Source organism: Arachis ipaensis, chromosome B04, assembly GCF_000816755.2.
Source record: "Arachis ipaensis cultivar K30076 chromosome B04, Araip1.1, whole genome shotgun sequence".
Classification (NCBI taxonomy): domain Eukaryota; kingdom Viridiplantae; phylum Streptophyta; class Magnoliopsida; order Fabales; family Fabaceae; genus Arachis; species Arachis ipaensis.
The window spans coordinates 34205119-34229753 of record NC_029788.2 but is presented as its reverse complement, the minus strand read 5'-3'; positions in this window follow the sequence as shown (position 1 = coordinate 34229753).

Genomic DNA, 24635 nt, shown 5'->3' with positions numbered 1-24635 from the left:
CAAATAATAAATTCAATACAAAATAACCGAGAGTATTTAGCTCCCGGGTCGTCTTCCCTATGAGTTGTAATTAAGTGTACAATTATTGGCTATGAGAGAGAGAGAGCATGGGGGATTGGAAATGAAAGCAAGTGGCATGAAATGTAAATAGCAAGAAGGTAACTTGGCATGCAAGGAATGTAAATGGCAACTCTTGGCAAGAATTGGGTAATCTAGGCTTCCTATCCTAGTTGTGGACCACAAACATGGCAATTGTGTGGAAGCAATACAAACTAGTCAATCCTCCTTGAGAATTAGTCAAAAGGTGTAATTGATCTCAATCCATAAGTGCTAGTCAACTCACTAATTACTTAGTGAAAGACTAGCGTCAATGGAAACCAAACCAATTAACCATTCGCACACAATGCGGAATGGACATCCACAACTCAATTCCATCCAAACATCCAATTTCTCAACCAAGAGTGTGAAAATTAAACATGCAAGCGCAAAAGCCAACCCACGTATGCGGGTCACCGACGCGTACGTATCATTTGAGATTTTCACATCCACACGTAGGCGTCGACGACGCATGCGCGTCGCCTCAGAATTTTGATTGCCTAGTATTACGAACAGAGAGTTAGGCTGGAATTATGCTGGAATCGTGCCTCTCGCATGACGAGTAGTCACGCGTACGCGTGACCGACGCTCACGCGTCACTTTTTATTTTAGGCAGTCCACGCGTACGCGTGAGCGACACTTACACGTCACAGGCCTGATTATCTTTTCATGCACACGCGTGATGTATGCGCGCGCGTCACGTCGCGTTCTCTTTTCATCTCTTCTTCTTTCTTTCTCATCTATTTCTTCTTTCTTCTCCCTTTCTTACTTCCTTCTTCTTCATTTCTTTAACTTCTCATCCTTATTCTTTTTTACTTATTGCATTTGCATACTTTCATTCGTTGCATTTCAACTTTGTACATGTTTTTATTTTCTTTTCTAAGTTTCTTATTATCCCATTGGTGTCAACTGTTCTTATTCAACTGTTGCATCTTTCTTGCATTATTTTGGTGCTTAGTGACTTGTTTTATGTTGTTGGGTGACATTATTGATAAATTAATGCTAACCCTTTATGATACTTGTATTCCTTTGCATTGATATAAACTTATATTATTTCTCATGATCCACTCTCTCTTCCTCATTGTTGCATTTCCTGCACTATTGATATGCCATGTGCCTATATTGTCTTCTCACTTATATGTTGTAGCTACCATGTAGTAGAGAACCTCATTATTATTTGGCATTAGCCCACCCATATTTTATTTTTTTTATATCTTTGTTTGTGGGTTATTCTTCTTCATTTTTCTCTTCTTTCAGGATGGCTATCAAGAAGGAAAACGGAAGACTTCTAAATGGGGCAATAAACAAGTTCCTGTACACAATCTTTGGAGCAAAAGCGTCAGTTGTTGCTACCCATCCACTTGCATATCTTTGCATGCACCGAGGACGGTGTAATCTTTAAGTGTGGAGAGGTCGATACCGACTTCCAGTGGTCAGTAACTTTCTTTTCAACACAAATTCTTAGTTTCTTTGTGATTAGTTGTTGCATTGCATTATAGATTGCATGTGTAGTTAGTTGCTTGCATGTATGTACTACATGGTTGAAGTAATATTTTCTTTTTCAAGAAACTTTTTAGAGCATTTCACTAATTTGAATTAAAATTTTTGTTGAACTTGTTTGAAGAAATTTATTTTGGAACATGGTTTAGAGCTCGAACACACAAAACCCAGCAAGATTTTTAGCCTATTTGATTGGTTGCATTTTATCAACCAATATTCTGTTTTGGTGTGTGTTGTTCTCTCTAAAATTGTGATATTTGTCTTGCTTAATTCTATATTTCCATTATTTGATGTATGCATACACTTATATGATTGAGGCCTTATTTCACCATAACTCACATACCCATATGGCCTTAAGCTTTTCATTATCCTTTGCAAACTAATATTGAGCCTATTTTAACCCATTTATTCTTTAATTTAGCACATCATTAACTCTAAGCAAAAAACAATAATATCCTTAATTTGAATCTTTGGTTATCATAGACTAGTAAGAGTGCTCATGAATTAAGTGTGGGAAAGTTGGGTTTTAAAATATTTGGTTTGGGAATTGAGTATGTTAGATTTTCTGTGAAAATGTGAAAAAAATGTTGAGGACATGTTCATGCATTGAATACCTTTATCATATGCATTAGGAAAAACAAAAGAAAAGAAAAAAATAAAGAAAAAAAGAAAAAAGAAAAAAGAAAAAAAAAGAGCAAAGAATAAAAGGGGACAAAATGCCCCAAAATAGATGGTGATAGTAATGCATATGTACTGCATTCAAAGTTGGGATGCATGAATATGTGGTAAACATGGTTAATGGATAGTTAGGTTTTGGATTCTGATTACATGGATTGTCTTAAGTTAGGTGAGAAGTTTAGGTTAATTAAGGATTCAGATTTTAGTCCACTTAACCAAATACAATCCTACCTTGACCCTAACCCCATTACAACCCTTAAAAGACCTCTTGATATGTGTATTTGTGCATTAAATTTTTGTTGATTGGTAGAAAAAGAGCAAGCCTTAGAAAGCAAGGTTAGTATAGAATTGAGAGAATCAAACCTTAAACACTTGAGTGATTAGAGTGTATACACTTCCAGTGAAGGTTCGATACTCGATTCCTTGTTCTCGGCTTTTATGGAACTCCTTCTTGCAAGCCTACTTGTACTTATTTTGTGATTTGAATTAGTGGAATCCAGTTTATATTTATTCTTGGAAGATTTATTTACTTTTAACTAAGTAGGCACAAGCATTTTGCATATTAGTTGCATTCATATAGATAGGTTGCATTTCATAAGTTTTACCATTCCTCTTCACTCTTTATAGCTTCTCTTGAGCTTAGCATGAGGACATGCTAATGTTTAAGTGTGAGGAGATTGATAAACCGCTATTTTACAGTTTATTTTGTATTGAATTGAGCGGATTTTATCCATTATTCTCACACTTATGCATATAAGTCGCATGTTTTACATTTTCCATCCTAATTTTGTACTATGATTGAAAATATACTTCTTTGGCCTTAAAATTACTAATTTTTAATATTCTCTTATTACCATTTGATGTCGTGATATGTGTGTTAAGTGATTTCAAGTTTTCTAGGGAAGGAATGGCTTAGAGGATGGAAAGGAAGCATGCAAAAGTGGAAGGAACACAAGAAATTGAAGTTTGGAGAAGCTGGTAGCGATGCGCACGCGTGGACGATGCGTACGCGTGATCAGCGCATCAGGCAAGCGACACGTACGCGTGGATGACTCGTATGCATGACCAGGGATTTGTTCAGCCACGCGTACGCGTGACGAGCATCATGTGCTGCATAAACAGAAAATGCTGGAGGTGATTTCTGAGCTGCTTTGGACCCAGTTTCAGGCCCAAAATTACTGATTAGAGGCTGTAGAGTGGAGCTGGAAGAGTGGGGAATGAATCATTGAACATTCATTCATACATTAGTTAGGTTTTAGATGTAGTTTTCTAGAGAGAGTGTCTCTCTCCTCTCTCTAGGTTTTAGAGTTTTCGGTATTGTTTCTTCTCAATTTCAGAATTCTACCTTGGTTTAATTTAGTTTTTCTTCTACTTTTATTTGTTCTAGTACTTTAGTTCATCTACTTCTCTTGTTGATTTATTTATTCTCCAATTTAGTTTATGAACTCGTCATGTTAGATTCAATTTCCTTTTTAATGCAATTTAAAATATTTCATGTTTATTACTTCTTTCTTCATTTGTTGTTATTAATTCCTTGCAATTGGTTGCTTAGATTTTATTATCTCTTATTAATTTTCTATGCTTTTATTTTGCGCCTTTCAAGTGTTTGATAAAATGCTTGGTTTGATTTTAAATTAGCTTTTTTTGTATTCTTAGCTTGGATTGAGTAATTTGGAGACTCTAAAATTATCAAAAGTTTTTTGTTGATTGGTTTTTGAAAGTTGCTAGTTGGCTTGAGCTTCACTAACTCTAGTCTTTGATTAGGACTTGTGAACTCAAGTTGATTCACTCACTTGACTTTCCTTCAATTGTTAGAGGTTAACTAAGTGAGTGCAATTTGCAATTACCATCACAATTGACATTGATAATGAGGATAGGAATTTTGATTCTCAATCCTTGCTAAGACTTTTCTTAATTGTTAGTTTACTTCCTTGTTATTTACATTATTTGTTTATTATTTCAAAACCCAAAAATATACTTTCCCATAACCAATAATAACTACACTTCCCTACAATTCCTTGAGAGACGACCCGAGATTTAATACTTCGGTTAATTTTATTAGGTTTGCTTTAGTGACAAACAAATTAAATATTGATTAAGGTTTAATTGTCGGTTTAGACTATACTTGCAACGTAATATTTTTGTGAAAATCTTTACCGACATTTTTCTTCCATCAGTGTGCGTACGCACAGGGCTGTGTGCACGCACAGATGGCGAAAAACAGGGGAAGTGTGCGTACGCATGATACTGTGCGCACGCATAGAACTCTGTTTCTGCAATATTTTTAATACCTCTAAGGCACCAACCATGGTATATCAAAGGTTTTCAACCCCAAAACATATCATTCTTCAAAAAGACATGATCAAACATGAAATGCACTTAATTTAAACCTAGAATTCCATCAAACTAAGCTAATCAAAGAGACAAAATTCATCAAAACAAAAACTAAAACAAGAAGAGTTGAAAGGATATTCCCATGGTGGGGTGTCTCCCACCTAGCACTTTGGTTTAAAGTCCTCAAGTTGGATTTGTTGAGTGAAGCTTGTGTCATGGTGGCTTATGCTTCCACTCATCCTTGAGTTGCCACCCATGTTTGCTCTTCAAAGCTCCTCCGGGATCCCAAATTCTAGTCTCTCGGACATCCTCTTGTTGATTCTCGCTCTTGTGTAACACCCTAACTATCAAATCTCACGCTTTTGACTGCGCGACTCTGATATCTCGGACATTACGACGACTCTTATACTATCTAATACTAAAATTTGAGCCTGTTTAAAACTTTAAACCACAATACCACTCCCAAAATACTTTCGATCGGTATCGTACATCCATACATACCATACAACTTACAAAAACTCACAAAGAGTACATACATATATATACTTATATACATATAAATAATATTACCAGCATTAACCAATACAATTCCTATCCCTCTTACATAATGTGTAAAGATAAAGGCAAGGGAACAATAAACAATAACTAAAGCAATACAAAACATCACGAAAACAACTAGATAAGCTCTTCGTGAGTTCTGTGTCCATATCCTAAAAAGGGGGAAAATTGTAGGGGGGTGAGAACATTATCCTCGAAAGGGTTCTCAGTAGAGGGTTTTTGGAAATTACTGTAATAGGATACGTGAAGGTAAACCGTACCAGTGATTAATAACCGTCTTATGCCTCTTTTTCAAAAACAACGGTTTACAATAAAAGTAAAGTCTGAAATCTTTTCTGAAAGAGGAACTGTTCAATTCTCAAAAACTCAAAAGCCTTTCAAAAGGATTTATCTATGCTGAACCAAATTAGCCTTTCATACTTTTCCAAACCAGAAACACAAAACCGAAACCAACCATCGGTCCATCTCATTTCAACCACGGCCCTAGGCCCAAACAATCCAACAGCAGCCAATCCACCACAATCCAACAGAGTTTCAGTCGCAAACACAAGTAGGAAGGTTCAAGCACAAACAAACAGTTACAGCAAGTAGAACAATTAGCAGTTAATCACAAGTAATCACAAAGACAAACCAAGTACAATATGCACACCCAAACAATGTCACATAGATGCATATGATGCATGCCTGTCCTAGTGGCTGATGATATTATCTGTCGGTTATAAAGCCAGCCCGACAAGTCATGGTAGCTAACCATTGGACTGTCCCTCTGTTGTGCATCCCCAACTCGAGTTATTCTCGATCATCATCATTATCACAATCATAATCCATATCCAACACCCTCACTGGTGTATATTCACGGGGGCGAGCTCATCCGGGACTTTCACAGTGCTCAGCCACATTTACGACATAGGGTCAGCAGAGTATCGTGTCTCAACCTGGAGCACGTGGTGGTTAGCCACTACTACTACCCAGGAAAACCCGTATCTCAGATAGTGGAAGTGCAAAATCAGAATTATTATCATTTTTTAACATGTATGCATTCATTCTCAGCCATGAATCAACATTCATCTCAGCCATTCTGGCTTAAATTCATAATTCATAGTCAGCCATCCGGCATAACATATTTCGCAATCAGCCATGATTCATTATCATACACAGTCATTCCGTCTCATAACAAAATAGCACTTCCACCATTCAACATCATCAAATTCATAAAATCGGCATTTAAGCCATAAATCACTTTTTCTCAACTCATTTCACTTTGAAATCAAATTTCAACTCTTTTCAGTTTTGGCTTTAAAGATCTCATTTCTCAAATCATCTCAGGCTCATAAGCCACTTTTACTCAAAGTAAGTTTCCCTTTTAAAACAAAGCCACCATCGTCATTCTCTTTCCAAAACTTCCAAAAACATGGCAAGTTAAGGATCTCTTTGAAATATTCAAAATCACCTATCCAACAATGGGATTTTATAACAAAAGTTCCTCAGTAGAGTCCTAAGTCTTTAGGGAAGGACAACCTATCTCAACTCCTTAGAAACTCATTGAAACTCTTAAAATCATGGATTCTAGGTTCAAGTAAATAAAAACTGAATTTATTATGAAACCGAGTCATACAAAATCACGAGTTCCAACCCAATCAAAAAATCCATTCACTTGGAACGGAACTAGTCCATTTGAATCAAACCACTTTCAGATTTCTTCTTGAAACCAATTCTCTAACCTCTTCCAAAAAGGTCTCAAACATAATTATTCGATCAAAAGTCTCATTTCCTTTAAAATCACAAAGAGATCCTCTGAACGAAGCCTTTTAAGTATAACCAAAAGCAAGAGCCCCTTTTTATATTAAAACTGTAACGACTCAATTTTCAGTACGTCTAGGACATACCAGAAACTGAGTGCTACCAATTTGTCATCCTAATTATTATTTATTATTTATTATATGAGCCTGATTCGTTGTTAAAAGTGTAGTTAGTTTGCGAGGTACTTTTTTTTGAAAACGTTTGAATTAATAAACAGAATCATTTATAATCAATTCACAAATAATAATTGATAAAACAGTTATAAATAACCACACATAAATACATCACAAGTAGTTGACAACATTTGGTGATTTAGCCTTTGTTAGAGTATAGACTGTTAGTTAGAACACCCCTAGATATAGCTAGATAATAACTATATACATATATATACATACAACATCCCAGGCCCTGACCTGTTCAAGAAGTCCCTAAGCTGGCACCCAGGCTAGCCTAGACTCTATACTCACCTAGTCCCTCTAAACTACTAAAGCGAGGGAAAGTACGTTCTAAGTCTTCAAAACTCAAGTTAGGTGGAACATCATCAAAAGGTAGAACATCATTTGTTACTCCTCTGCACGATCAGACATTGCCATATGACATCACTCCGGTACCTCATCAAGTAGCCACACAACAGGAGTCTCGTACACAGGATTTAGGTTAAAGTTCACATACAAACGGGGTGCAGACATTGGCTGGTCTCACGGTGTATATATATATATATATATAAATAGAAAACGAGATTCACCCTAGACCCAGAAGACTACCTAGAGCAGAATCCTTATCGGAAATGATCGTCAGCGATCTACGGAAGGGTACTCATGCTTCCATCTGAAGGGGGAAGGGAGAGAGAAGGGGTAAGAACTGGGGAGTTCTTAGTAGGGTCAGGGTTATTAGTTAAGTTCATTAATTATATGTTGTTTTGCAAACGAATAGCAAAATACAAAAAGCAGTAAATAGAAGATGAAGATAAATAGAGGAAATAGAGAAAATAGAAAACAGAACACAAACAGAAGATACAAGAAAATACAACACAGACATAGAGAATAGAATACAAACAAGGAAAGCATACATTCATACCACAATCATAACAAAGGAAATGCACAACCAAGTATGATGCATATCTAGCCCTAGTGCAGGTAATGAGCTCATTTGTCGGTTACATACCCGCTCTCGACATTACCCAGCAACCTCTGTCTGGATAAGGCTTTCCTGTTGGCAATACCCACTACAAGCAACCTTTGTCTTGCAGGGTATCCACTGCAAGCAACCTTTGTCTTGTAGGGTGGCACTTATTAGCCGATATACGCCCAACACACTCATTATAAGCAACCTCTATCTTACAGGAGCAACAATACACTCACTATAAGCAACCTCTATGATAAACCCATATTTCATGAGTTCTTTTGTGCTTAATTAGAGTGATTTATTCAACTCTTCACCTACTTATTCACATTAATTGCATGGTTTTACTTTCCCTTCCTTATTATGTCATATTGTGAAAAACATGTTTCCTAAGCTTTAAAAAAATTAATTATTTTAATTACCTTTATTTCCATTCGATGCCGTGATTAGTGTGTTGAGTAGCTTCAGGTTTCCTAAGGCTGAATGACTTAAAGGATGAAAAAAGGAAACATGCAAAAATGGAAGGAGAAGGCAAAATGGAGCTTTAAGAAAACTGGTATCCACGCGATCGCATGGACGACGCGATCGCGTGCAAGAAGCAAAGAAGCAGCGACGCGGCCGCATGACTGACGCGACCGCGCACCTTGAGTAGAACACCCACGACGCGGACGCGTGACTGACGTGACCGCGTGGAAAGGAAAAGCTCCAGATGACGCGACCGCGTGACCCACGCGGACGCATGACAGAGGCCACGTATCAGAATTTACAGAATATGCCCCCAGCAATTTTTGAAGCCCTTTTTGGCCCAGATCCAAGTACAAAAAGCATAAATTAGAGGTTATAAAGTGGAGGAATGCATCCATTCAAAAAGAGCTCGCCAATTTCTAGTTTTCATGATTTAGATTTAGTTTAGAGAGAGATTCTCTCTCTCTCTTAGGAATTAGGACTTCTTCTTGTTTTGGGAGTAACTCTGGATCCAGGTTTTAATGTTCTTTTATTTCAATTTTACTTTTATTTATTTGATTCCAATATTTGAATTGATTATTATAATTTAAATTATGAATTATTCCATGTTACAGATTTCTATTTGAATTAATGATATTTAAGGTATTTTTCAGTTTATGATTGTTCTCTTTGATTTAAGTTGCCATTGCTTCCCATTTAAGGACACTTTTATTATTCTAGCAATTTACTTTTTCCCCTTTTGGTCTTGGTTAAGAAATCAGTGACTCAACATTATCGAACTCAGCATAATTGATAATCATTATCTTGCTAATTGATCTGAACTTCAATAATCCCAACTTTTTCCTAGGAAATAAATAGGATTCGAAGGTCAAACTAATTAGTCTCTTGACTTACCTTTGCTTCATAGGTTAACTAAGTGGAATTAAGATACAACTTTCATTATTGTTGAGAGGGATAACTAAGTTGGACTTCTAATTTCCCTTATCTTGCCAAAAGTTGTTTTACAGTTATTATTTATTTTTAATTGCCATTTAATTCACTCGTCATTTAAATTACTTGCTTCTCACCTTCTAAACCCCGATTACAACCTTTATAACCGATAATAAGAACATACTTCCTCGCAATTCCTTGAGAAGACGACCCGAGATTTGAATACTCGGTTAACAATTTTTAAGGGGTTTGTTACTTGTGACACCCAAAATGTTTGTACAAAAGGGATTTTTGCCGGTTTAGAGACTATATCTATAACGCGACTGTTTTTATGACATTCTTTACTGGCAGAAATCACGAATCGTCACATTTCCTCTAGGTTTCCTTTACATTCATAGATTTCTACTTTTAAAAACACCTATCCCAAGGCCATTACCACCTAATACAAGCTTCAAGTGGGTACAATTCTTAACTTATAATTTTACTTATTCACTTGAATATGGTTTGCTTAAAACAGATGGCCAACTTAGAGCTCTCTGCGGCTTTAAGAGTAAAAGGGAATTGGCTCATACTCAGAACTGGTGCACCAGGTTCAATAAGGTTCCACGCTTCACCTCGAAGTACACGGATTGGTATCATGCTCAATTGCATGGATCACGGAGAACGTTTGGTCACCACGGTGAGATTCTACTTTTTAACCCGCCCGAATGGAAACTTACAAATCAAAACGGAGGCGGATCTGAAAACACAGCTTGGGATCATGGATTATATTCTGACATTCGTCATCCCGGGAGGCTGAATATCTGTTTGAAGCTGCTCAGAAGCTTTACATGCCTAGTTTGGGACCCCGGAGGCTATTGGCATTCCAAGCACTGGTGGAAATTTTTGGACGAATTTAAACATAAGCCACCATAACAGGATACTCTTCCAATGTCCAACTTAAGGACTTTAACTAAAAGTGCTAGGTGGGAGACAACCCACCATGGTATGGTAGCTTCTTTCTCAATCTATTTCTTGTTTATTGTTTTCAATTTACCCTTTTTTTTTATTTTAACATTAACCTGGAATCATGCATAGCATTCATGTTAATCACTGCATCCTGCATTTTTTAGTTAAAAAAAAAAGGGGTTGCACGACGCGACCGCATGCCCCATGCGATCGCGTCATATCGCGAAAAACACCACCCATGCGACCGTGTGACCACGCGGCCGCATGATATATATATCGGCGTAAGGATCCAACAAACAGAAAGTTAGGCTGGAATCGTGCAGCTCTTGTGCGTTTCGCACAAATTGGCCCACGCGATCGCATGCTTCATGCGATCGCGTCACTTACCCAATACCAATCCCACGCGACCGCGTGAGCGACGCGATCGCGTCGCATGGATTGCATATCACCCCAAAAGTAGATAGAGAGTTGCGCCGAAACGTCGCTGGAGTCGTGTGTTTAGCACGAATTCCAGCGACGCGATCGCGCGACCCACGTGATCGCGTCACCCCTCTTTTCCCCCCTCTCATGCAATCGCGCGCCCCACGCGATCGCGTCTCCCCCATTTTCACCCCAACCACGCGACCGCATGCCCCACGCGCCTGCGTGGATTCGAAAATATAACCCCCCCAGTAGTGGATTTTTAGGTTGTTAGGTAGCTTAGGCTGTGGTTAGTGGATCTAGGTCTGTTTCCTTGCACTGTTCTTACTTCTGTTTTATCCTATGTGCAAATCTATTGCTGCTATAATCATGATTCATATGCTGCTTTCTTGTATGTTGCTGCTGTTTACATTGAATTTTTATGTTTATTTTATATCTCTGTACATGCAGCTTGCTTTCTTTTAATTCATATGAACTGATATGATTGCTGTTTATTTTCCGGGACAATCCAATTTTAGCCGGAATGCTGCCCAAATTTTTTGAAAATTGTTTTCATTCTTGTTTTGGTTTGGCAACTCTGTTTTACTCTGCTTCCCTCAAACCATTTCATGAATGCTAGGGCCACTTTCTTATCCTCTTTGATTTCCTGGTTCATAACCTACATTTGTGATTCACTGATTCCAATTTCTGATTTCTTTATTTCTATTCGAATCAGTATCACCCTATTTTCTTTATTCGATTATGAGTACTTCTATTCTTACCTGTGAATCCTTGTTATATGGAATTTTTTCTATGCCACTTACTTTCCTAACTCACTAATTTTAATTTACTAATTTCTTTTTACCATACTAACCCTCTTGATCTCTTTTCTGATCATTTTTTACTTCCTCTAACTTTCTCACTATGGCATATTGATTTTTTTCTTTCCATTTAACATTAATTCAATCACATTTCAATTACTCATTTTCCTTATTCTATTTCTCCCTTACCGCTTTGAGTTTCCTTTGTTTAAATTGCCTATTTGCTTTTCTATTTTATCCATTTCCTGGTTTTCTGTTTTTCAGGATGTCTGCCTCACAAAGGAAAGGCAAAGGCAAGGCTACTGGCAAGCGCAAGCGAGGAGATTCCTCTCAGTCCATCATTGCTCTAATGCACGATTCCTCATGGCGGGAGAAGAACTTCACACAGCAGGAAAAAGCTGACCAGCTGCTCCCTTCGACTGATCCTATAAAATTTGCAAACCGGTACTGTGAGCTGAAGTACCCGACTTTTGAAAACTCTAGAAATCTATACCTCGAACGTACCTTGAAGATTCCAGAAGCCCTCCAGCAATACACCACTGAGCAAATCAAGCAAAGGGGCTGGTTCTTTCTGGAGAGACCACTGACAGAGGTCAATGCTTCTTGGGTCCGGGAATTCTATTGCAACTACTACCTTACTACCCTAGATGCAGTGAACCTGAGGGGAAAGCAAATTCTGGTCACTGAGGAGGCCATAGAGACCGTTCTCCAGCTCCCAGCCAAGTCCGATCAGCCAGATGGTTATGCACAGGCTGAGGAGGACATGGGCCAGATGCGGTTTGATTGGGATGCTGTGAAGGCACGGATAGCTCTCGACCCTGCTGTTCCTTGGGAGATGGGTCAGGACACCACTATGCCTAGAGGGATCAAGAGAGGGTACTTGAATGATGAGGCTCGGCTATGGCATCAGATCTTGAGCAACTATGTGATGCCGAGTACTCATGAGACTAAGATCCCGGCTGCCATGATCACCCTCGTCTGGTGTGTGCTGGAGGGTAAGGACCTGTACTTGCCTCGTTTTATTCGGCATTATATGGCCAGGGTCCATGTCCGAGGCACCCTCCCCTTTCCTTATCTGGTTACACGGCCAGGCCGTCAGGCTGATGTGCCTTGGGAGGATACCGATGTGCGACCACCAGTAGCGGACTGCAGGAAGATCATCCCTCACAGCAGGAACTTCCTTGCTTTGGGCTACAGACCACCACCTGTAACTGCTACTGATGAGACAGCCCCTCCGTCTGCTGGACCCTCTTCATCCACAGTTGCCCCTGCTGCCACCACTGCACCTCCACCCGCCACTGAGCCAGTTTATCGCCTCGTGCACCGTCTATTCCGCCAGCTTGATCAGATGGAGCACCGTAACAGGCGCCAGTATGAGAGATTGGAGCGCCGCAGCAGGCGACGCTATTCCCATCTGAAGCTGATGATCAGACAGGGCGCCGACATCCCCTCCGAGCCCGACACACCATCAGAGCCATCAGAGGAGGAGGAGGATGAGCACGAGGAGGAGCCTCATTCCCAGGCGGAGACTCATCAGCAGGCAGTCACAGAGCACGCTACACCACAGCAGGAGGCCCCACATCAGCTTGAGGCTGCAGATCCGGAATTTTTATTTCTGTGTGTTCCAACCTTCTTTCTTATTCTGGTGTTCTTTACTTTGTTTTAGTCTATATGTCCGATTATAGAATACAGGTACATCTCAAAATAATGATTGAGGCCATCATTTGATTTTAGCTCACTTATCCCAAATTAGCCTACCTTTTACATCACCTTTGTTAGCCCCCTTTGAGCTTTTTTTTAAAAAAAAAAAAACCCTTATTCTATTTTAGCCAAATTACTAGCCTTAAGTAGAAAAACAAAAGAAAATCCCAAGTGAATCCTTGGTTAGCTTAAGATAGAAAATTATAAATAGAGTAAAATGTGGAAAACTTATTGGGAACATAGTTGATAAAGACAAAAGGTAGAAAAATAAAAAAGAATAAAGCAACTCAAAATTTTGGGAAGCAGGCTCATGAAAATTCAAATTAATTAAAATTACCATGTGTATTCAAAAAAAAAAATGGTTCGTTTTCAAGCATGTAAATAAGGGGATACAAAAAGAACTCCCTAATGTAAAAAAAAAAAAGCAATGCACATGGGATAAAAACAAGAATTGAAACATGAGCATGTGACATCAAAAGCGAGAAAATAGGGAGAATAGGTAAAGAAGCATTGTTTTACTAAGTATGTATGTTAGGTGAGATCTTAGTCTAATTAAGGATTCACTTATTAGCTCACTTAGCCTTATACATATATCCTTGCCCTTTGCCTTGACCCCATTACAACCTTAATTAAAGACCTCATGAGTTTTGGTATGACTATCCGTGATTAGTGTGTTGAGTACCTTCAGGTTTCCTAAGGCTGAATGACTTAAAGGATGAAAAAAAGAAACATACAAAAATGGAAGGAGAAGGCAAAACGGAGCTTTAAGGAAACTGGTATCCACGCGATCGCATGGACGACGCGATCGCGTGCCAGAATCAAAGAAGCAGCGACGCGGCCGCATGACTGACGCGACCGTGCGCCTTGAGTAGAACACCCACGACGCGGACGCGTGACTGACGCGACCGCGTGGAAAGGAAAAGCTCCAGATGACGCGACCGCGTGACCCACGCGGACGCGTGACAGAGGCCACGTATCAGAATTTACAGAATACGCCCCCAGCAATTTTTGAAGCCCTTTTTGGCCCAGATCCAAGTACAGAAAGCATAGATTAGAGGTTATAAAGTGGAGGAATGCATCCATTCAAAAAGAGCTCGCCAATTTCTAGTTTTCATGATTTAGATTTAGTTTAGAGAGAGATTCTCTCTCTCTCTTAGGAATTAGGACTTCTTCTTGTTATGGGAGTAACTCTGGATCCAGGTTTTAATGTTCTTTTATTTCAATTTTACTTTTATTTATTTGATTCCAATATTTGAATTGATTATTATAATTTAAATTATGAATTATTCCATGTTACAGATTTCTATTTGAATTAATGATATTTAAGGTATTTTTCAGTTTATGATTGTTCTCTTTGATTTAAGTTGCCATTTCTTCCCATCTAAGGACACTTTTATTATTCCAGCAATTTACTTTTTCCCCTTTTGGTCTTGGTTAAGAAATCAGTGACTCAACATTACCGAACTCAGCATAATTGATAATCGTTATCTTGCTAATTGATCTGAACTTCAATAACCTAACTTTTTCCTAGGAAATAAATAGGATTCGAAGGTCAAACTAATTAGTCCCTTGGCTTACCTTTGCTTCATAGGTTAACTAAGTGGAATTAAGATACAACTTTCATTATTGTTGAGAGGGATAACTAAGTTGGACTTCTAATTTCCCTTATCTTGCCAAAAGTTGTTTTACAGTTATTATTTATTTTTAATTGCCATTTAATTCACTCGTCATTTAAATTACTTGCTTCTCACCTTCTAAACCCTGATTACAACCTTTATAACCGATAATAAGAACATACTTCCTCGCAGTTCCTTGAGAAGACGACCCGAGGTTTGAATACTCGGTTAACAATTTTTAAGGGGTTTGTTACTTGTGACACCCAAAACGTTTGTACGAAAGGGATTTTTGTCGGTTTAGAGACTATATCTACAACGCGACTGTTTTTATGACATTCTTTACTGGCAGAAATCACGATCGTCACTCTATCTTACAGGAGCAACAACACACTCACTGTAAGCAACCTCTATCTTACAGGAGCACACTGATTTCGATACCTCTATAAGCAACCTCTGTCTTATAGGAAAGTATTATAGCAAGGTATCCCAAGAAAGCACTCTCAGTGGTTGTACCACCATCTATCTGACTACCTCAGTGCAGCAGATGATCATACAAATAACTCTGGAGTTGCCTTAATGCAACAAATGACCTTTCAACAGGACCTCTGCTTGTTCTCTATTCTCTTTATCATATTACTCTTTTCTCCTTATAACTCTTTACTCTATTCTGGTTTTTCTTTTCTCTATATCTCTTTACTTTGCTCTGGTTACTCTGCTCTGATTTCTCTACTTAACATATGCATTTAAAGCTTATGTAAATTTCGATATGAATAGTTAGTCTGTCCCAAGTATAGGTTCATTAAGTCTATACTGAGACAGATTAACTTTTCATATTATACCTAACCCTGGGCGCAACTCAAGAACGAACTATGTTGCTCCTAGTTCGTTTACTAATCTCTGTCTGTTTTTCTGTCATTAAAACTTTACAGAATTTTCTTTGGTTTTTATCTTTTCTTTAACTTCTTATCTTTCCTTTATCTTTGCTTCACTATCATGTTATTACCACTCCCTAAGTTTTTTATGAAGGTAATTATGAGATTCTGCGCTTAAAGTTGTCTTTCTAAAGCTTTTACAGAAAACTGCCTTTTTTGCATTATTTTATTATTTTTATTAAAATATTATTTTTAATTAAATATTATTATTTAATATTTTATTATTATTTATTATTTTATCATTAAATTTTCAAAAATTACCGTACTTTAACTTTTAACCTTTAAAATCTACTTTTTACCACCCGTAACTTTTAATATTTCTACTTTAACCACCATAACTTTTGGAAATTACCAAATAGCCCCTCAAACACCAAAATATTTACTTCCTTGTCCTTTCTAAGATCTAAGGCCTGTTCTTCCATGTTCTTCATCACACTCAAAGTGTTCTTCATGTTCTTCGTAAATTCTTCAGATTCTTTCTCTATTTTAACCCGTTTTTCAATCTTTTCAGCAACCGATTTTTACCATAATTCAAAATAAATTATCAGCCACTAAAACCCTATCTTTTCTACTTGATTTCAACACAAATTGAACCTCAATTTAAGGGTTAGGGTTTCGTTTTCCAGCAGCCACAAGAACACAAGTTCATAGCTTGAATTTCATCAAATGTCATCAAATTTTCACCAAAATTTCAACAAGAATTACTTATATAAACAATCAATTTCAAGCACAGCCAAATCATATCATAATCACACAACTCAAACACAATCAATCACGATTAAATTCGTCAAGCCCTACCTGGTTTTACTGCTCCTAATTCGGTTGTGTCCTTAGGTGGTCCTTAAGCACTTTTTTCTCCTAAATCACATCAAGAACAACTTTAAATCCACAAACCCTCAACTGACCAAATCTCTCTCAACACATTAGAAGGGATATCTCACCTTAGACTTTCTAGAAATTAATGTTTCTTGGCCCTTAAGTCAAGTTAAGCATGATTCCTAAGGAAGAACATCCAGAAAACACATGTTTAAGCATGTTTCCTTGAAAACCGAATTGAAAGGGGAAAGGAACAGCCATCTCACCTTATTTTCAGCCTTGATAAGTTACATGGTTATGTAGAGGAAGAAGAGAGGATCATTTTGGTGAAATCAGAGTTTTCATTTGAGTTTTAGTTCAGAAGAAACCAAGCCTTGAAGATTTGGAACTAGGAACTTTTCTCTCCTTTTTCTCTTGATGATTTTCGGCCACAATGAGCAAATGAGACAGCCTTGGGAGTTTGGGGGTATAGGGTGAGTTGTGATTGGTTGGCTTGGAGGTGGATTAAAATAATATTAAAATATCTCAGGTGTATAACTACTAAAACTAGGTGTATCGGAACACTTGTAAAAACATCTCTAAAACTTCTTTTATGAGCTACTAGGATAAATGACACTAGTAACATATTTAATATGAGAATAGATCATGTATGATGAGGCATTAGCATTGCTAAAGTCATCAGAGAGTGCTGGTGCTAAGCTGCACCAGTAAACTGTGAACCCAGTTAAACCGATTTCTTGTTTTTAACTAAAACAGACCAGGTAACCTTATAATATCATTCAATCACCTTATAATACTAATATAATGATAATATTATACTATTATCTCTCTTCTCTCATGAATCGAGTCTGGTTCATCAAACTGAGACTATTTACGAAAACTAGAATCAAAACTCCTAACCGATACTGTTCAAAAACAAGGTTCTTCCCGATTGCGTTGTTAGGTTTGTCTCAACTAAGGTCCTGAGTTAAAGATAATATAATGACAATGAGGATTGAGATGCTTGATGACACATAAGAGGTGTTCCTTTTACTGATCATTCGGAGAAATCTGTGTCTTCAGAAAAGATCTCGCGTACTCGAAAATTAGGGTTGTTACAAAAACCAATATTAGAACATATTACTTTCCTTCAGGGATTCAAATGGTAAAATAATTTATTTCCAAATAAATCAAACTTGAGGCATATAGTTTCCTTAATTAGATTAAGCTCGAAAACATAAATATTTTCTTAAGAAATCAATTAATACAATTTCTCAAATATTTTACTTTTCCAAATAACTTGTCAAACAAAGTCTAGGATTTTATAGAAATTTCGGCAGCACCTCCCCTAAAACTTGGACTTTGCCACCCGGTTCGGGTCCCAACTAAACTGTTCCACAATCCTTTTCCACAGCCCAAAATCCAAAATCAGTTCAAAGGCAAGCTAAATCCAACAGTCACCTCATTTTCGTATTTCAAGAAAACTGTTTCAAAATCAAATCATTATCAATCGATTAAACTCATTTCTAAAGAGTTAAAGAAACAGTTCAGCAACAATCATTTATCAAAACCAGATTATTTAAAGCAAACCAGGCTGAATCAAAAAGAGTATTCTATTTTTCACATTATTAAGAAAATTAACTCAACTCAAATCAATTCCCAACGGATTAAACTTGATCTCAAATCTTTAAAATAGTCGACTTCAAAAACATTTCGTTTCACAAGCCGCACAACAATCCAGTCAAACAAACATTCATAATCATTCAAGTCAACCAAACAATACATAAGACTGATACAATCACCAAATATACCATGTCTCACATCAGTATCTATAAGTAATAATCCCAATATGTAAAACAGAGTTCTCAAAAAAAGCCCCTACCTCAATCAGTTAAATGCATAAACCAAACACGTCACAGGAACCCTTTCTCACCCCGAAGTTACCAGCAGCTTGCAGAAACAAGGAATTCAAATCAGATAACTAGTAAATATTTTTGGAAATTCAAGGCTAACTCAAATTGAAGTAGGAGCAAGAATGCCTTACATCAATTAGATAGTAAAAGCAGAACGAAGAAGCGGCGGCAGCAGCTCGACCGCAAATCACATCCGCGGAAGCTTTTGACGGAAATGGAAGCTCCGGCGGCGTCGTGGGTGGCTTTCCCCCTCTCTCTCCCATCGGGTTCTTCTCAGGTGATGGCAGCGTCCTCCATTAATGGTGCCAGGCACGACGGCGATGCCGGGTTGAGACGAAACAATGATGGCGAAGACACGGACAGCGGTGGCGGCGCGACGTTCCTCGCGAAGCCTTCCTCCCTCCTCGCTCGTATGCCCTCCTGTCAGACTCTTCCTCTCTCGCCTTAGTTCTGATACGGAGACGACCCCGCGAACAGCAGCGGCGGCCTCAACTGGGCAGGGTGCGATGACAACACGCCGGCGGTCGTGAAGCCTGACGCGCCGGCGTGGTTCTCCTCCCTCCCCTTGTCTTCTTCTCCCTCGGCAAACCGTGCTTCGTGGGTGTGTGTGTGTTGCGTTTCTAATGGAGAAAAGGAAGGAAGTGTATTGCTTGCTGCTGGGTGAGGGAAGCTGTGTGCGTTGATTGGGAAGGAGGGGCTAGGTTATGAGGGCAACGGGCTGGGTAAGGGTTTTTCAGGGTTAGGGTTTCATTTTCAAAAATTAGGGTTAGGGCCATTTTGGTAATTTCAAATAAAATAGGGACAATATAGTAATTAGAAATAAATTCTAATTCAACAATAGTAATGTATAAAGTACTATTTGTTCATCAATTTTATAATTTATTTTCAATAAAATGTCCAAATCCGATAATTAGAAATAATATAATTAAATCCTTTATTTTCCCAAAACAGTAGTATCAATATTATAAAATATTAATTATTTAGTCCAAATCATATAAAAATCCTTATTATTTCATAGCTACCAACTTTATAATTTTGAATATAGAAAATAATTCAATAATTGTAAAATTGGATAATGATCAATAAAAATCCTTATTATTTCACAACTACCAACTTTATAATTTGAATATAGAAAATAATTCAAGAATTGTAAAATTGGATAATAATCTTAATTTATTTCAAATTCAATTAATCAAAACTTGATTTAATTATATTTAATAAAGAAATTTCTGAAATCAAAGCTACAGAAATACTGAATTTGAAATTAGCTTATGATAGCCCCTTTTTAAAAGTTCTGGATCTTACATTCTACCCACCTTATAAAAATTTTCGTCCTCAAAAATTGATACAAAACGAAAGAAACTTCATAACAGTTCACTCTTGAACACATTCAAGGAAAAACGTAAAAATATCTCAACATATAAACATATATACGGTTTTCAAATACTTGGGTTGTCGTATGCATAAAGATATAAAGGTAGGAGTGTGATTGCAAGGAAAACGTTACAAGATAGGCTCAATGCAATAGATGACATGGTCCAAACATGCAATAGTAGAGCAGGGCATCGAGGGCTATAAAACAGGATGGGGTTAAAACGATGTGCTCAACATTCGCACACTAATCTCATATCAACCTCAAAGCTTCAACTCCAACTCTATCAATCACGTAACAACCCCACAACCAGCCACAAATCTAACACCCGCAACCCTTTCACAAGGAACAAAGCTACCACAACTCCTCATAACGTTACACACCTACCGCTTCACCTTCCATATACACATATCACGTCTTAAAGAACTAACGCATCGTGTTACTACATCTACAGATCACACATGACATCAAAACAATTCTCGAGTCTACTCAGAAGGATACAAGAATTAGAACGGAAAGACAATTGTCAAGGGTAATACTCATAGATTTGAGAGAATGTATCTAATTCCAGATAAACAAGGATGCTCAAGCAATAAAGTTTTCTAGAAACAATTCAATTGACAATTTCAAAGATAACCCTTGGATCAGAGAAATTCAGTAGGATCAATAAGAAGAAAATCAGTGCATTAGTTTGAACAAATTCAAACTGAGTCGAAGAAGTATGAGGCTTACAAAAAAGAATATCTCAGACCCAAGACAAAGCCCACAGAACTCAAGAGCATAATTAAAATACTTCCGAATACATTGTTCTTAAAAGAATCGAAAAATTGCAAAAATAATTCACTTCGCAGTCTGAAAGAGAAGTTAAACAACAAACATCCTTCAAGAGAGTAACAAAAGCATAAACATGGCTTTGCTCTAATTCAATTTCACGTTGAAGTAGATTATGTAGAGCTTTAAAAACAAGATGCACACCGGTTTGGCTAATAGCTAAAATATTTCCTCAAATATGTTAGAAAGATAGTTCGGTGCACAACTTAACCAAAAGTAATTCATAAAACTCGGAAGAAAATCAAATGCTTGTTCAAAAATTCTCAAAGTCCATATTCAAACAAGCGTGTATAACATTTATAGCAAGGACGAAAGAGGAGGTTAAACTCTTTTTAAAAAAGCAATTCCGAGGTAAAAATTTGCTTACAATTTGGTAAAGGAAATAAGTGGTGCGTTACAAACGAACAAGTTTCCACTAAACAAGGAAGCTTTTCAAAACTTCATTTAAAAATAGCGCATGCCAACTTTAAATCAACTTTGTCAAAATTGAACAATGTTTTCAATTACAATCAGGCAACAGAAAAATAAACTTAGTTTAGAACTTCTTCAAAGAGAATTCAAAACTCCTTTAAAAGTTCAACACAACACTCCAGAAGTATACTTGAAATCACCATCTCCGAAGGATAGCCAAGAATATTAGGATGTACTTAAAAGGTGTCAAGCCATACAAGAAAGGATCTTAAATCAAGACAGTTCAAACAAGATCCACTAGGCATGAGATATCAAACAAGCTTTCAGTTGATCCAAAAGAATACAAAAGTCATAGGAAAAGACAACTCAATCATTAGTAATTTTTCAAGGATAAATCTTTGACTAAAAACTCTGGTAGAGACAATGAGAGGATAAACGATGCAATATTTTGAAATGAATTAAACTGTCTCATATAAGAATGAGATTCATCAGAGAAGGGAAGCTGAGATTGATTGTAGTGCTCACAAGAGGTAGAAGAATAATTAAAACAGAATCAAGTATAACATTCATGAAGATGAAAGGCTTAAGGGAGAATTAATCCGCTCATAAGAAGAAAGCTATGAGTCCAACATTTTCCAAAAGAATCACAATGGCATTGATGAGCGGATAATTTATACGCTTTTTGTCATTGTTTTTACATAGTTTTTAGTATGATTTAGTTAGTTTTTAGTATATTTTTATTAGTTTTTAAATAAAAATCACATTTCTGGACTTTACTAGGAGTTTGTGTATTTTTCTGTGATTTCGGGTATTTTCTGGCTGAAATTGAGGGACTTGAGCAAAAATCTGATTCAGAGGCTGAAGAAGGACTACAGATGCTGTTGGATTCTGACCTCCCTGCACTCAAAGTAGATTTTCTGGAGCTACAGAAATCCAAATGGTGCGCTCTTAATTGCGTTGAAAAGTAGACATCTAGGGCTTTCCATCAATATATAATAGTCCATACTTTGCCCGAGTTTAGATGACACAAACTGGCGTTCAACGCCAGCTTTCTGTCCTATTCTGGAGTTAAACGCCAGAAACAGGTTGCAAAGCAGAGTTAAACGCCAGAAACAGGTTACAAACTAGCGTTTAACTCCAAGGAAGACCTCTACACGTGGAAGCTTCAATGCTCAGCCCAAGCACACACCAAGTGGGCCCGGAAGTGGATTTCTGCATCATTTACTTATTTCTGTAAACCCTAGTAACTAGTTTAGTATAAATAGGACTTTTTAGTATTATATTTACATCTCTGGAACACATTATGTAACTTTTACATTCTGAGACCTCCATGGGAGGCTGGCTATTTGGCCATGTCTACCCTATTTTCACTTATGTATTTTCAACGGTAGAGTTTCTACATACCATAGATTAAGGTGTGGAGCTCTGTTGTTCCTCATGAATTAATGCAAAGTACTATTGTTTTTCTATTCAACTCAAGCCTATTTCTTCTCTAAGATATTCATTCTCACACAAGAACATGATGAATGTGATGATTATGTGACGCTCATCACCATTCTCACTTATGAACGTGCTCCCGACAAACACTTCCGTTCTACATGCAAACAAGCTTGAATGCGTATCTCTTAGCCTCTTGATTTATGATCAGAGTCTTCGTGGTATAGGCTAGAATTATTGGCGGCCATTCTTGAGATCCGGAAAGTCTAAACCTTGTCTGTGGTATTTCAAGTAGGATCTGGGAAGGGATGGCTGTGACGAGCTTCAAACTCGCGAGTACTGGGCGTAGTGACAGACGCAAAAGGATTACTGAATCCTATTCCAGTATGATCGAGAACGGACAGGTGATTAGCCGTGCGGTGACAGCACATTTTGGACCATTTTCACTGAGAGGATGGGATGTAGCCATTGACAACGGTGATGCCCAACATACAGCTTGCCATGGAAAGGAGTATGAAGGATTAGATGAAAGCAGTAGGAAAGCAGAGATTCAGAAGGAACTAAGCATCTCCATACGCTTATCTGAAATTCTCACCAATGAATTACATAAGTATCTCTATCTTTATTTTACGTATTAATTATATTTTAATTATTAAAACTCTATAACCATTTGAATCCGCCTGACTGAGATTTGCAAGATGACCATAGCTTGCTTCAAGCCGACAATCTCCGTGGGATCGACCCTTACTCACGTAAGGTTTATTACTTGGACGACCCAATGCACTTGCTGGTTAGTTGTGCGAAGTTGTGACAAAGAACTAAGATTATGAACATGCGTATTAAGTTTGGCGCCGTTACCAAGGAATGAACGATCACGATTTCGTGCACCATGTTTTTGGCGCCGTTGCTGGGGATTGTTCGAGTTTGGACAACTGACGGTTCATCTTGTTGCTCAGATTAGGTAATTTTATTTTAATTTTAAGTTTTTGTTTTTATTTTTATTTTTGAAAAATTTTAAAATAAAAAAATAAAAAATAAATAAAAATAAATTATTCTATGGCTTCAGAATTTTTAAGAAGGAATTCTAGAGTTTCTTCATGATCTGTTGAAGCCTGGCTGGCTGTCAAGCCATGTCTAAATTTTTGGACTGAGGCTTCCACTTATCATGGCAAGAGTCCTTGGACTCTCATCTAATCAGCTGTTATATGCCTGATTTGTATCTGCTGAAGCTTGGCTGGCCATTGGCCATGTCTAGTGTTTTGGACTGAAGCTTTCACTGAAAGCTTGGCTAGCTAGTGAGCCATGTCTAATTCCCGGACCAGAGCTTTAGACTAACATTGAATGATTCCTTGAATTCTCATTAAAAATTTTGAAATCCTTAATTTTCTTTTTCCAATTAATTTTCGAAAAATCCAAAAAAAAATTAATAAAATCATAAAACCAAAAATATTTTATGTTTCTTGTTTGAGTCTAGTGGCAATTTTTAAGTTTGGTGTCAATTGCATCTTTTTAATTTCATTAAAATTTTCAAAAACTCATGCATGGTATTCTTCATAATCTTCAAGTTGTTCTTGATGATTTGCTTTGTTTGATCTTTGCATTTTTATGTTTTGCGTCTTTTCTTGTTTTTCATATGCATTTTCAATTTGTTAGTGTCTAAAGTTTGAAAATTTCTAAGTTTGGTGTCTTGCATATTTTTCTTTTCTTAAAAATTTTCAAAAATAAGTTCTTGGTGTTCATCTTGACATTCAAAGTGTTCTTGGTGTTCATCTTGACATTCAAAGTGTTCTTGCATGCATTAGTTGTTTTGATTCATAATTCCTATGTTTTGTTTCAATTTTGTGTTTTTCTCTCTCTTTATTAAAAATTCAAAAATCAAAAAATATCTTTCCCTTATTCTCTCATAAATTTTTGAAAATTTGGTTTGATTTAGTCAAAAAGTTTTTAAATTTAATTGTTTCTTATGAGTCAAATCA